At 43.3% G+C, this 13,353-nt stretch overlaps 1 protein-coding gene across 7 annotated transcripts in view; it reads left to right on the plus strand.

Moving 5' to 3' along the window:
• Positions 1-3,833: 3,833 nt before the first annotated feature.
• CELF1 (CUGBP Elav-like family member 1) overlaps positions 3,834-13,353 on the plus strand; it is a 71,876-nt gene continuing 62,356 nt past the window's right edge. For all 7 annotated transcript variants that reach the window (XM_060159160.1, XM_060159161.1, XM_060159162.1 and 4 more), the window contains exon 1: positions 3,834-3,979. The gene's annotated coding sequence lies outside the window, so the exon portion shown is untranslated. The remainder of the gene's footprint in view (positions 3,980-13,353) is intronic.

Here is a 13,353-nt window from a genome sequence, read left to right on the forward strand (position 1 = left end):
GGCCCAGAAGCTCCGCAGCATGTGAGATCTTCCCAGACCGGGGCGCGAACCCGCGTCCCCTGCATCGGCAGGTGGACTCTCAACCACTGCGCCACCAGGGAAGCCCCTACAATTTTTTTATATAAGTTTGTTTATTTATTTATTTTTGGCTGCTTTGGGTCTTTGTTGCTGCACTCCGGCTTTACTGTACTTGCGGTGAGCGGGGGCTACTCTTCAATGCGGTGCACAGGCTTCTCATTGCAGTGGCTTCTCTTGTTGCGGAGCAGGAGCTCTAGGTGCATGAGCTTCAGTAGTTGTGGCTCGCGGGCTCTAGAGCACAGGCTCAGTAGTTGTGGCGCATGGGTTTAGTTGCGCCGTGGCATGTGGGATTTTCCCGGATCCGGGCTCAAACCCGTGTCCCCTGCATTGGCAGGCGGATTCTTAACCACTGCACCACCAGAGAAGTCTGGAAAGAGAAATTTAAACCACAGTAAAGTATCACTCCACTTCTACCAGAATGACTAAAATTAAAGGACTGATAATACCGAGTGATGATGAGGATGCACTGTTAATATTTTAATATTCTTTCTGGGTTTTGTCTCTTTCAACGAACAGATTCTCTAACAAAAATGGGATTGTTCTGTACCTGTTAATTTGTTACCTGCTTTATTCACTAAGCATGTGTCATGAATATTTGCCCACAATTAAATATTTTTCTGTATCATTATTTGAAAAAATATATAATATTCTAGGCTATGGCTATATCATATACTTTATCAAGTGTTTGATATACTTGATAAAGTATATCAAGTATATACTTTTTTATCAGATTTTATGCTATTCCAACAATGTTATGATCCATGATACATCAGTACATCTCTGCTTTTTTTTTTTTTTTTTGCTGCATGGTGTGGTGTGTGGGATCTTAGTTCCCTGATCAGGGTTGGAACCCATGCCCCTGCATTGGGAGCGTCCAAGTCTTAACCACTGGACCACCAGGGAAGTACTAGTACATCCCTGCTCTTATCCTGATTATTTTCTTAAGAAAAGCTCCTAGAAAGATATGTAAACTTTCAAATTCCTCCAAACAGACTATCTGAATTTTACTCCCACCAGCACTTGGAAAAGGCTTGCTTCTCTGAACCCTTGTTAACATTTTTAAAAACAAATCTTAATCAATTTGGAAGGCAAAAAATGAAGCAGGAAGCTTTTCATACTCGTTTATATCTCACATCAGGCTTTTTTGTATTTGGACTGTTTAGTGTTTTGTCTATATTGGGAAGCCCTTTGAAGTTAGAAGAATCTGTGTTCTTCATGTAATTGTTCTTCCACCCGACTCTGGGGTAATGGACTCTGGCCTTCCTTGGTAACTAGATGCAAGAATGACACTAGTGCCCTGCAAGGAGTGGCCCTAAGTCAAGGGGCAGGTAAAATCAGGAAGGTTACTGGTCGCCCTTTGAGAAATATCTGTTGAGCTGGACACTGTGAAAAGCATTGGAGAGACAAGAGGATAAGAAGACAGGTGTGGTCCCCGCTCTCATTTAGCTCATGGTAGGTTGCAGGAAGTTTCTGCATGCTAAACAATTCATTCTCTTTTTTCATACTCAGCACCAAGATATGTCTATTCATTAATTCAACAATATTTATTGATGAATTGGGGAGTTGGATGAAGGTAGTCAAAAGGTACAAACTTATTGTTATAAGATAAATGAATACTAGGGATGTAATGTACGACATGATGACAATAGTTAACATAGCTTTACGATATATTTGAAAGTTGTTAACAGAGTAGATCTTGAGATTCTCATCACAAGGGAAAAAAGTAGCTGTATGAGATAATGGATGTTAATTAAACTTATTGTGGTAATCATTTCACAATATATGGAAATCAAATTCAAAAAAACCCCAGTATTTATTGAGCACCTACATGGTATTATTTTAGGCCCGGAGAATATAAAACAGAAAAGATCCCTATCCCCATAGAGTTTACCTTCTGGTGTGAGAAGACTACAAATAAAATATGTAAAATATGAAGTACAAAATATACTATGTTAGATGGTGATAAGTGCTTTGGATAGAAACAAAGTGGCAAAGAGGGACTGGAAACACAGGTGTATGTGTGTGTAACTTTAAATAGGGTGGTCAGGGAAGGCCCAACTGAGAAGGTGACATTTAAGTCAAGACCTGAAGGAGGTGAGGAGGTGAACCACATGGATATCTGGATGATTCTATGGCACAAAAAAGAACGGGACAGATTCTCTGCTTAAAAGGTTTCTACCAGGGCTTCCCTGGTGGCGCAGTGGTTGAGATTCCGCCTGCCGATGCAGGGGACACGGGTTCGTGCCCCGGTCCGGGAAGATCCCACATGCCGTGGAGCGGCTGGGCCGTGGGCCATGGTCACTGAGCCTGCGCATCCGGAGCCTGTGCTCTGCAACTGAAGAGGCCACAGCGGTGAGAGGCCCGCGTACAGAAAAAAAAAAAAAAAAAAAAAAAAGGTTTCTACCATCTACAGCAGCTGGGAGACAAATATAAAATTAATTGTGGTAATGTATGTGACAACATTCTATAAGCTATAATGGTCTATAAATGTAAGATGTTTTCAGTAAATTACACATAAAACTATTAACAAGAACAAGATCATATATCAATATTACAAATGTATATAAAATGATAAACTACACCGTACAACTAAGGAATATGATAGTGTACAATTTAGGGGCTAATTGTTCAGATTTATATGGTACCAGAAACACTGTGGTTAGTGTTTTTTTCCCCCCACGGGGGAAAGAGATGCTTCCAATACATGGGAAAGCCTTTGAGGCTTCTGCTTGGGAGTCCACTTATTGTTTTGTGGTAAGGTTGGGTATAATCAGTATTTGTGGATAGAAGAATTATTTGCTCTGGGAAGCCAGATGTTACAGAGAAATCATTTGCAAACCCATGAGTTATTTGTATGTTTGGGGCCAAAAGGTCCCTGAAGTAAGTTTCCTTTCTCTATCTGCATTTTACTGTCCCACAAGGTGTAGAACTTGTGGAATAAATGACCTTTTAAACGAACGAACAAACTACTGTACTGTTTGCATCCACCTAGATCCTGGGATTCCTGGGTCACTCTGAAGGAGGTCTTCAGGGACCTAACCTGGGTTATTGAATTTTTTTTTTTTTTTTTTTTTTTAGTCGGGGGAGAAGCAGGTTAGGGCTGGAACATCAGTCTCTTAACAGAACCCTTATGAGCTTCCGGGCGCTGCAAGGATTTTTGCAAGGTTGTGAGTTCACACAGCTGATCATGCTGCTAGAAAGCATTCCCCTAACTCTGAAAGCTTGCAATACACTTACATTCCACATCTCAGCAGAGAAGGAAGGCCTGGATCCTGTTGCTTATCTGCTGGGGTAGAAAGGAGGGTGTGTCATGTGCCCAGCGCGGGCCAAGCACCATCCCATTCACTCATTCATTCATTCATCTAATATTTTATTATGCGCATATTCAGTGCCAAGTAGAGATCCTTGCCCACTAGTTCATCCAGAACTCCTGTGGAGAGCCGAGAACTTCAGGGTCTCAGGCCGGGGGTCTTCCTCCACCAGCAGAGCTCCGAGACAAAGAGATGTGCCCTTGCCGCTCCTTGAGCTGAGGGTTCCGCCCGAGGCTCCGGGGGCTCCTGCGGAGCTGCTTCTCCACTCCCCAGCCCGAGAGGGCGCTGCAGCGCCGGGCGCTCGACCCGCCCCTGAGCATTGCTCCGCTCAGATCGGCGCTGCCGGCCGCACCACGGTGGTACGTTCCCTCAAGCCGCCCTCCCCCTCCTTGTCGGCCCTCCCCGCCGGTGGTAGGTGCCGGAAGTGCCGCCATTTTGGGGTGTTCTGCTCGGGCGGCGGCAGCGGCGGCGGCGGCGGCGGGACGCGGAGGCTCCCCCGGGACTCGGCCTCAGCAGTGAGGAGGCGGCGGCGGCGGCTGCGAAGGCGCAGGCAGCAGCTGAGGCAGCGGCGGGCTCAGGTGCAGCCGCTGGTGAGTGCGGCGGCCGCGGGATAACGGGCCGCGGGTGGGAGGGAGGGAGCGAGGGAGGGAAAGGGGCAGGAGGGAGGCGCCGCGGGGCGGGTCCGGTCCGGGCGGCCGCGGGTCACAGGGCCCTTTGGGCGCGCCCGTTCCTGGTTCCCCGCGCCTCGGAGGCAGGTCAGCGATCTCCTACCCGCGTCCCGCCGCGCCGGCCTGGCGCGTCCCCCCGCGCCCAGGGAGACCCGCCCTCCTCGTGGCCTTGCTCCTCTCTCCGCGCCCTTTGCCTTCATTCTCCGGGCTCTGAGAGCTCCGTTCTCCTTTTTCCGGCCGCCGTGCCAGACACAGGCTGCCTGCTCCGGACACCCCTTCCCTGCTCCTGTCGCCCCACGTGTTCTTGGTGCTTACTCTTGGGGGGGGTCCCCAGGACCCCCGCCTCTGGAGGGCTGCGTTTCTCCTCAGGAGCTTCGAGAGCCCCCCTTTCCTCGTCCCACATCCGCTAGGGCCTTGGCTCGCCCTCCCCCCCACGTCAGGTGCTCACCAGTTATGGCCTAGTAGCGGGGCTGGATTCTCGCACCCGGGAACGCGGAGAGCACGGTGAGGAGCTTTTTTCGCTAAGGACCTGGTTTTGGATTTAAAGCCGCTGGTGTCTTGGTTGTGGTCCTCGGAGCAGGATGTTGTTTTAATTCTCTAAGACGGTTGCACTGGCTCTTAAGTAGCTTCTCCTTGGTTTAGGCTCATCCCCATAGTTGAGGGGAAGGTGGTGCGATTTTGGTCGGAGCCTGCTTTAGCAAAATGGAATCTTTTTCTCGCCAGCAAAGTTAATGCTGCAGTTTTATTACCTTCGAGGGAGAAGGCTGTGTAATAGTGTCCGATAGTGTGGAGTGCTTTATAATGTCTGCAGTGTAAGAGGTAATAGGTACCCGATGAATCGTTTACAGGAACTTCACCCTTAAGAAAGGTCTCTTCGCTTTCTTTGATTCTCTGTAGATCGAAGAGGTTTTAATTTCATTCTTTCACCTTTTCCACAAGTGTTGGGTTGGCCCTTTTCCACAAGTGTTGGGTTGGCTCTTTTCCACAAGTGTGGCATCTCTCAGAGCGGTACGCAGTTTTCAGTTTCTCCTTAAATTTTTGCTGAGGAAGAGTCGTCTCTGAGAACCACCAAGGGTTTTTTCTGTTTTAACATTAATGAGTCCACTTGGAAAATCATCCAGTTACCATAGCGTGCATAAACTATTGCTACAGGTCCCTCCCCTCCCCCCGTGTTTTTATATTCTTCTAGCTTTACTTACAGTATGTGGTTTCTAATCATGAGTTAGCCAGGATTGAAGCGTTGCTGTTAGGAAAGCGAAGCAGGAACTTTCAGCTGTTGTTTTAACCTGGAAGTTTATGGTTTCCCCAGCGGTTCTTTCGTCTTGACTGTCCACCACCTGTTTCCATTAAGAATGGCCCTTGGCCCAGAGCATAGGCCTCAACTTCTCTCCAACCATTCATTTTTGCCCACGGGGTTATTTTCTCCTCAGATGGTATCTAGACTTAAAATCCATTAGCTGGTGAGGCTAGATTAGCTGGTGAGATAGAATATCTTTTCCAACCACTTCACTTTTCAGATGAGGAAACTGAGGCTCCCAAGGTTATTTGCCCAAGATTATGTAGCAGGTGCACTTAAAACAGTTTCAACATAGGGTTTTTTTGTTTTTGTTTTTTTTTAATACAATATCATGAAAAATAATGCAAATTGCCCTTTAAGATGTGATGGAATGGAAAGGGCCCCAGGCTTGGAGTTGAAGGCCTGAATTGTAATCCTTGGTCTGTTACTAGCTATAAAACTTTGACCAAGTCACTGTTTTGAGCCTCAGCTCATTCTCATCTGCAAAATGGAGGAAATCGTGTCTGTTTCACATGGTGCCAATTCAGCTTCAGTGCAGTAATGTGTGAAAGTGTCTGTAGTATAAGAGGTAGTGAAATTTTGAGCCAGAATGATGTATTTTTCTGAAGATTTCCAGTTATTTTTGTTATTACAGAAGTAACAGATTCATTATTAAAAATGCAGATAAGCCAGAAAAAAGAGAGAAACTCACCTTTAGTCCCACCACTCAGAGGTGATTGTTAATATTTGTGGTCTTTATCTTATTATCCTTTTTATATGCTGTAGAAATGTTTATTATTTTAACAAAATACGCTTATCCTAGTTACAGTTTTGTGATATGTTTTTAAGTTTAGTAGTAGGTGATAGGCATTGACAACCACATTTTAAATGATGCCCTGTGTTTAAGCTCCAGCACATATGAGTTAGGCCAGTGGATATCCCAGCATGGGAGCAGAGAATTTGCTGTTTTAAACATGCTGGGCTTGAAGAAGAGGAGAGGAAGGGCAGAGACCTAACGTTTATTGTACGTCTACTGTGTGATTTTTTTTTTTTTTAAATATTTGGGCTCTGCTGCTAAACGTGGAGTGTGAGTCGTGAATTCCATGCCCCCTCCTGTGACTGCCACTGCAGCTTCTTTAACTTAATTTTCCTGTGAGGCCAGATGTAATAAGGAACTGGAAAGTTACAAGGTGGTGGTGGTGTGCTTTGGAAAGGGAAAGAGAAGAGCTGTCACCTGGAGGCCAGGGTGAAGAAGTTGGAGGAAGTAGGAGCATAGGCTCCTCTGCTCAAGGCTTTGGGTACTTCCAACAAATTGCTCTGTTTTCTGTAAACCAGTGAGTGAAGCTCACTGGATTTGGTGAAACTCTGTGTCCTCTGCCTTTTTTTTTTTAACAGCTTTATTGAGATATAATTCACATACCATGCACTTCAACGGTTTTTGGTATATTGCATTATTAATTTTAAAAAATTGTAAAATATATATAACAATTTTCTATTTTAACCATTTTTTAATATTTACATTTTTTAATGTAAAAAACACATAACCTAAAATTTAGCATCTTAATTATTTTTGAGTGTATAGTTTTGTAGCATTAAGTACATTCATATTAATGGGAAACAGATCTCCAGAACCTTTTCATCTTCTAAATCTGAAACTCTATACCCATTAAACAACTCCCATTTTCTCCTTCCTCCCACCCCAGCCTCTCATAACTACCATTCTACTTAACTGCTTCTATGAATTTGACTACTTTCAGGTATGAGTGGATTCACAACAGTATTTGGCTTTTTGTGACTGGCTCATTTCACTTACTGTATCTTTAAGGTTCATCCATGTTGTAGCATGTGACAGGATTTCTTTCCTTTAAAAGGCTGAATAATATTCTATTGTATGTATATACCACATTTTGTTTATCCATTTATCTGTTGATGAACACAAGTTGTTTGTACCTTTTGACCATTGTGACTAGTGCTGCTATGAATATGGGTGTGCAGATATCTCTTTGAGACCCTTCTTTCAATTCTTCTTTCTTTTTTTTTTAGTATTTATTTAATTAGGCTGCTCCAGGTCTTAGTTGCAGTGTGCGGATCTTTAGTTGCGGCATGCATGTGGGATCTAGTTCCCTGACCAGGGATCGAACCCGGGCCCCTCTGCATTGGAAGCGTGGAGTCTTAACTGCTGGACCACCAAGGAAGTCCCCCTTCTTTCAGTTCTTTTGGATAATATTCAGAAGTGAATTGATCGATCATATGGTGGTTCTATTTTTAATTTTTTGAGGAACCTCCATACTGTTTTCCATAATGATCCTACTATTTCACAACACCACCAACAGTGCACAAGGATTCTAATATCTCCGCATCCTCACCAACATTTGTTTTGTTTGTTTCTTCTTCTGTTTTTTTTTTTTGGCCGCGCCACGTGACATGCAGGATCTTTGTTCCCCAACCAGGGATCAAACCCATACCCCCTGCAGTGGAAACTCGGAGTCCTAACCACTGGACTGCCATGGAATTCCCTTTTCTTCTTCTTTAATAGTAACGGTCCTAATGGGTGTGAGGTGATGTCTCGTGGTTTTGATCTGCATTTCTCTGACTAACGATGTTGAACATTTTTTCATATGCTTGATGGCCATTTGTATGTCAGCTTTGCAGAAATGCCTATAGAAGTCTTTTGCCCATTTTTAATTTTTTTTTGGGGGGGCTGCATTGGGTCTTTGCTGCTGTGCACCGGCTTTCTCTAGTTGCGGTGAGCGGGGGCTACTCTTTGTTGCAGTGCGCGGGCTTCTCATTGCGGTGGCTTCTCTTGTTGCGGAGCATGGCCTCTAGGTGTACGGGCTTCAGTAATTGTGGTACGTGGGCTCAGTAGTTGTGGCTTGCAGGCTCTAGAGCACAGGCTCAGTAGTTGTGGCGCACGAGCTTAGTTGCTCAGCGGCATGTGGAATCTTCCTGGACCAGGGCTCGAACCTGTGACCCCTGCATTGGCAGGCGGATTCTTAGCACCACCAGGGAAGCCCCCTTTGCCCATTTTTAAAAATCAGATTTTTGTTGTTGTCGTTCTTGTGAGTTGTGGTACTTTAAATATTCTGAATATTAACCCCTTAATAGATATATATGATTTACACATAGTTTCTCCCATGCCATTTCACTCTGTTGTGTCCTTTGATGTACAGAATTTTAAGTTTGATGGAGTCTCCTTTGTCTGTTTTTGCTTTTGGTGCCTTATCCAAGAAACCACTGCTTAGTCCAGTGCCCTGAAGCTTATACTCTGTTAAGCTTCTAGGAGTTTTATAGTTTTAGGTTAAGGTCATTTTAACCCTTTTTATTGTTTGTTTGTTTGGCTGTGCCATGCTGCTCGGCTTGCAGGATCTCAGTTCCCCCAACCAGGGGTTGAACCCGGGCCACGACAGTGAAAGCCTGGAATCCTAACCACGAGGCCACCAAGGAACTCCCCCATTTTAACCATTTTTAAGAGTACCAAAAAAAAAAAAGTACAATTCAGTGTCATTAAGTATGTTCACAGTGTTGTGTAGTCATCACCGCTCCTCTGTTTGGAAAATTGAAGTTTTCTTCGCCCCAAACAGAAACTCTGTAACCATTAAGTAATAACCATCCATTGCTCCCTCCTCCTAGCCCCTGGTAACCTCTGGTCTGCTGTCTGTCCCTGTGAATTTGCCTATTCTGGATATTTCATGTAATTGGAATCATATTTGTCCTTTTGTGTCTGGCGTATTTCACTTAGTGAAAAACTTAGTGTTTTCAAGGTTTGTCCACGTGTGGCACGTATCAGGACTTCGTTCCTTTTTGTGGTTGAATTTCTCTCCTTATTGAGGTCAGGGATGACTCTTTCATCTTGGTATCTTGCCCTCTCTTGGTGCTCCATAAAGGCTCTTGAATTGGTTTAGAATTCATGCTCTTCATGTGGATTGCCAATTACTGGGGGATGTCCACTGACATGCTCAAATCTCTGGAAAAATTCAAACGTATCAGTGTGCTTAAAAGTATGTAACAGGGCTTCCCTGGTGGCACAGTGGTTGAAAGTCTGCCTGCTGATGCAGGGGACGCGGGTTCGTGCCCTGGTCTGGGAAGATCCCACATGCCGCGGAGTGGCTAGGCCCGTGAGCCATGGCCGCTGAGCCTGTGTGTCCGGAGCCTGTGCTCCGCAACGGGATAGGCCACAACAGTGAGAGGCCCACGTACCGCAAAAAAAAAAAAAAAAAAGGATGTAACAGTAACGCAGATCACGGTTAACAGCATCATTTCTAATTTCTAATCTAATGATAATTTCTAGTCATTTTCAAAATACAGATTATGTACGGAAGAAGTGTCACATAAAGAGAAGGTATAGGCAAGTTTCTGCTTTTGCTGTATAATTAATATATGAGTATTATACAGCTTTTGCTGTATAATTAATATATTTTTTGTTAGAGGGGTGGAATGATATCCAGGTATTCCATATTGTATAAAGTTTATAAACCTGGCATTTAATGGCCTGCTTAGAATTAATAACGAATACTTTGAGGGTAAGAGCATTTTGAAGGTTATCATAAGCCTCCCAGTTTGTTTCAGTATATTCAGAGTATTCTCATGCATGAAAGGCTTTCTTCTCTTTTTTTTTTTATAAATTTATTTATTTACTTTTGGCTGTGTTGGGTCTTTGTTGCTGCACGTGGGTTTTCTCTAGTTGGGGCGAGCGGAGGCTACTCTTCATTGTGGTGCGTGGGCTTCTCTTGGGGAGCACGGGCTCTAGGCACGTGGGCTTTAGTAGTTGCAGCACATGGGCTCAGTAGTTGTGGTGCACAGGCTCAGTAGTTGTGGCACATAGGCCTAGTTGCTTCGGGCATGTGGGATCTTCCCGGACCAGGGATTGAACCCGTGTCCCCTGCATTGGCAGGCGGATTCTCAACTACTGCGCCACCAGGGAAGCCCCTCAAGGCTATCTTCTTAAGGTGAGCTTTTACTTAATTTTTTGGAGGTTCATAACTGATTTTGAGCTGCTTGATTGTCTACTTTTCTTCTCTTTGCTTTTTGGACCTAGCCTCCAACTCCCATTTTCCTCCTCCCCAGTAAGTAATAAAGGGAGTTTAATATTAATCCTTGGGACATGGGATGAACTGAAAGTTTTATTTGGTTAACCCTTTTGTCCCAAACAAGTATAGTAAATTCCCTACATACGAACGAGTTCCATTCTGAGAGCGTATTCGTAAGTCCAGTCTGGTCGTAAGTCTAACAAAGTTACCCTAGGTACCCAGCTAACACAATCAGCTATACAGTACTGTACTGTAATAGGTTTATAATACTTTTCACACAATGCATAAAAAACAAACACAAAGAACATTTTTAATCTTTCAGTACAGCACCTTGAAGAGTACAGTGGTAGAGTACAACAGCTGGCATACAGGGGCACGTTTGCATCTTTGAAAGTTCGCAACTTGAAGGTTCGTACGTAGGGGACTTACTGTATTACAGGCCTCACAGTACTTAGCACATGGGATTTTATTTTAGTGTTAGGGAGGATTTATATACCTCTCTTTCTTTTTTTTTTTTGCTACGTTGGGTTTTCGTTGCTGCATGCAGGCTTTCTCTAGTTGCGGCGAGTGGGAGCTACTCTTTGTTGCGGTTGCATGGGCTTCTCGTTGTGGTGAGGTGGCTTCTCTTATTGTGGCGTGCAGGCTTCAGTAGTTGTGGTACACAGGTGTAGTTGCTCCGCGGCATGTGAGATCTTCCTGGATCAGGGATCGAACCCATGTCCCCTGCATTGGTAGGCGGATTCTTAACCACTGCGCCACCAGGGAAGTCCCTGTATACCTCTTTTTCAAACAACGTGAACCATTCTTTTGTCCAGAATTATTCCTTGATTCTTGATTATTTTTGGTAATTAAAAGTAGAATGTATCATGGAAGTTCAAGTATTTCACTATACTTTTTTTTTTTTTTTTTTTGCGGTACGCGGGCCTCTCACTGTTGTGGCCTCTCCCGTTGCAGAGCACAGACTCCGGACACGCAGGCTCAGCGGCCATGGCTCACGGGCCTAGCCACGAACCCGCGTTCCCTGCATCGGCAGGCAGACTCTCAACCACTGCGCCACCAGGGAAGCCCCTCACTATACTTCTGAAACAAGAATTAACTTTCTATGTAGGCTTTCTGAGTGGAACTTACACAGATTCTGCTAGTTGGTTGCTATTAATATAATCCTGTATTTACCTGCACACTGTGCTGTGGCATTCTGAAATGGTCAAAGAGCAAGTAAAATAGAAACAAGAAAAATTTTTATGCTAATTTTTTTATTGGGGTATAGTTGATTCACAAAATTATATAAGTTTCAGGTGTACAGCATAGTGGTTCACAATTTTTTAAAGGTTATACCCCATTTATAGTTATTCTTAAATATTGGCTATATTCCAAAACCAGAAATTTTGAACAAAACCTACAGAATTAGTCTTCCCATAATTGAGAGTTGATTCTAGGATTTTCGAGTTCTTAAAATTGTTTTGAAACCTGTGGTTTGAAAGAATGATGTGACTTGACTGGGGTTTATAGGCATTGCTTGGGAGGGTAAGTTTGACAGCTCCAACCTTTGGTCTTAAAAATTGGTAATATCACTGAGTGACCTTAACATTTCTGAGTCTTTTTTCCCATCTTTAAAATGGAGATAACCAACTTGGAATGTAATGTGAGAATTAATTGAGATAACTTAAGCTAGGCACTGAATAGTGCCAGGCACAGTGTTGATAATGCTATTTCCTTTTTTCATCCGTAAAAATGGGCCTGCTACTTATCTCTTGGGTCAGTAATGCAGTTCAACCAAATCAGAGACACTGTTAAAATGAGTAGCAGTGCCGTACATAGACAGTAGCTACTGTCAGTGTTCCTTTCCTTTCCCCTTTTAGGTGTATTTTGTTTTGCATTTTCCTTTGTCCATTGTGGCTTAGGGATAAGATTGTTTCCTGAAGTCCAGTTCGTGCATCTGAATTGTTTTGCTATGAAGAGTGTCCTTTCCCATAGAACCTTTAAGCTCGTTGATCCCTGTGGAATGCTCAGGTAATGTGGTTTCCTAGATTTCATCTTCACTGTCTACACTTCATGTGGGAGTTTGTTGATAGGGAGTCTTCGATGTTCATAGGAAACTGAAAAATACAGATGAATGTATTATTGGATTTGCTGTAGGGATACCTAGGTCTCTTCCTAGTTATAGGTAACTAGTTTTAGGCTTGGAGAGAGGGTGGGCTCTAATATTTAGAGTTGTAATGTAGATGAAAGAGTTAATCAGTTTTAGCTATTTACTTTGTAAACTATATTGTATCAAGAATCTTTATCTGAGCTTTGTAATTTGATAAAGACAGTTTTCTTGATGAGATCTTTGTAATTGTAACTTGTCCTTGTCATGAAATTGGCTTTAGAATCTCCTTGAAGTACTGGTTTCCTTACAGAATTAATCAGCATAGCTGTTCTGTAGGGTTCTTTTTGTTTTGGTTTGGTTTCTTTTGGCCTCACCACGCAGCTTGCGGGATATTAGCTCCCCAGCCAGGGTTCGAACCGGGCCCGCTGCAGTGAAAGCGCCAAGTCTTAACCACTGGACCGCCAGGGAATTCCTGTGTTTTGTAGTTACTTTTTTAACCTCTGCTATGCTATGGAAGCTACGAGCATAAATTTGTTTATTTTTAACTTCTTTGAGTTCCAGACCTGTAAAAAATTTCAAGAATGTTTTATATTCATCATAAACTGCACATTGACTTATTAACACATTCTTTCTGCTAAGGAAATCTTTAATTCTTCTAAAAACGTTATCTCACAGGCTAGAAGGATAAATACCAAAATTTTCTCTGAGCATTGGGGCATGAGCAACTTTTTTTTCTTCATACTTGCCATTGTTTTTAAATTTTTATACAGAGAACATGAAATTCATAAAAGTTACATTAAAATTAGACTTTGTGCTCAAGAGATAAGAAAGCCTAGTTAGGGGAGACTGAGTATAAAATATCTTAATAAATGATTTAAAGCATTTTAACTCTTAGAGCTTTGTG

The sequence above is a fragment of the Lagenorhynchus albirostris genome, chromosome 9 (genome assembly GCF_949774975.1).
Source record: "Lagenorhynchus albirostris chromosome 9, mLagAlb1.1, whole genome shotgun sequence".
Classification (NCBI taxonomy): Eukaryota; Metazoa; Chordata; class Mammalia; order Artiodactyla; family Delphinidae; genus Lagenorhynchus; species Lagenorhynchus albirostris.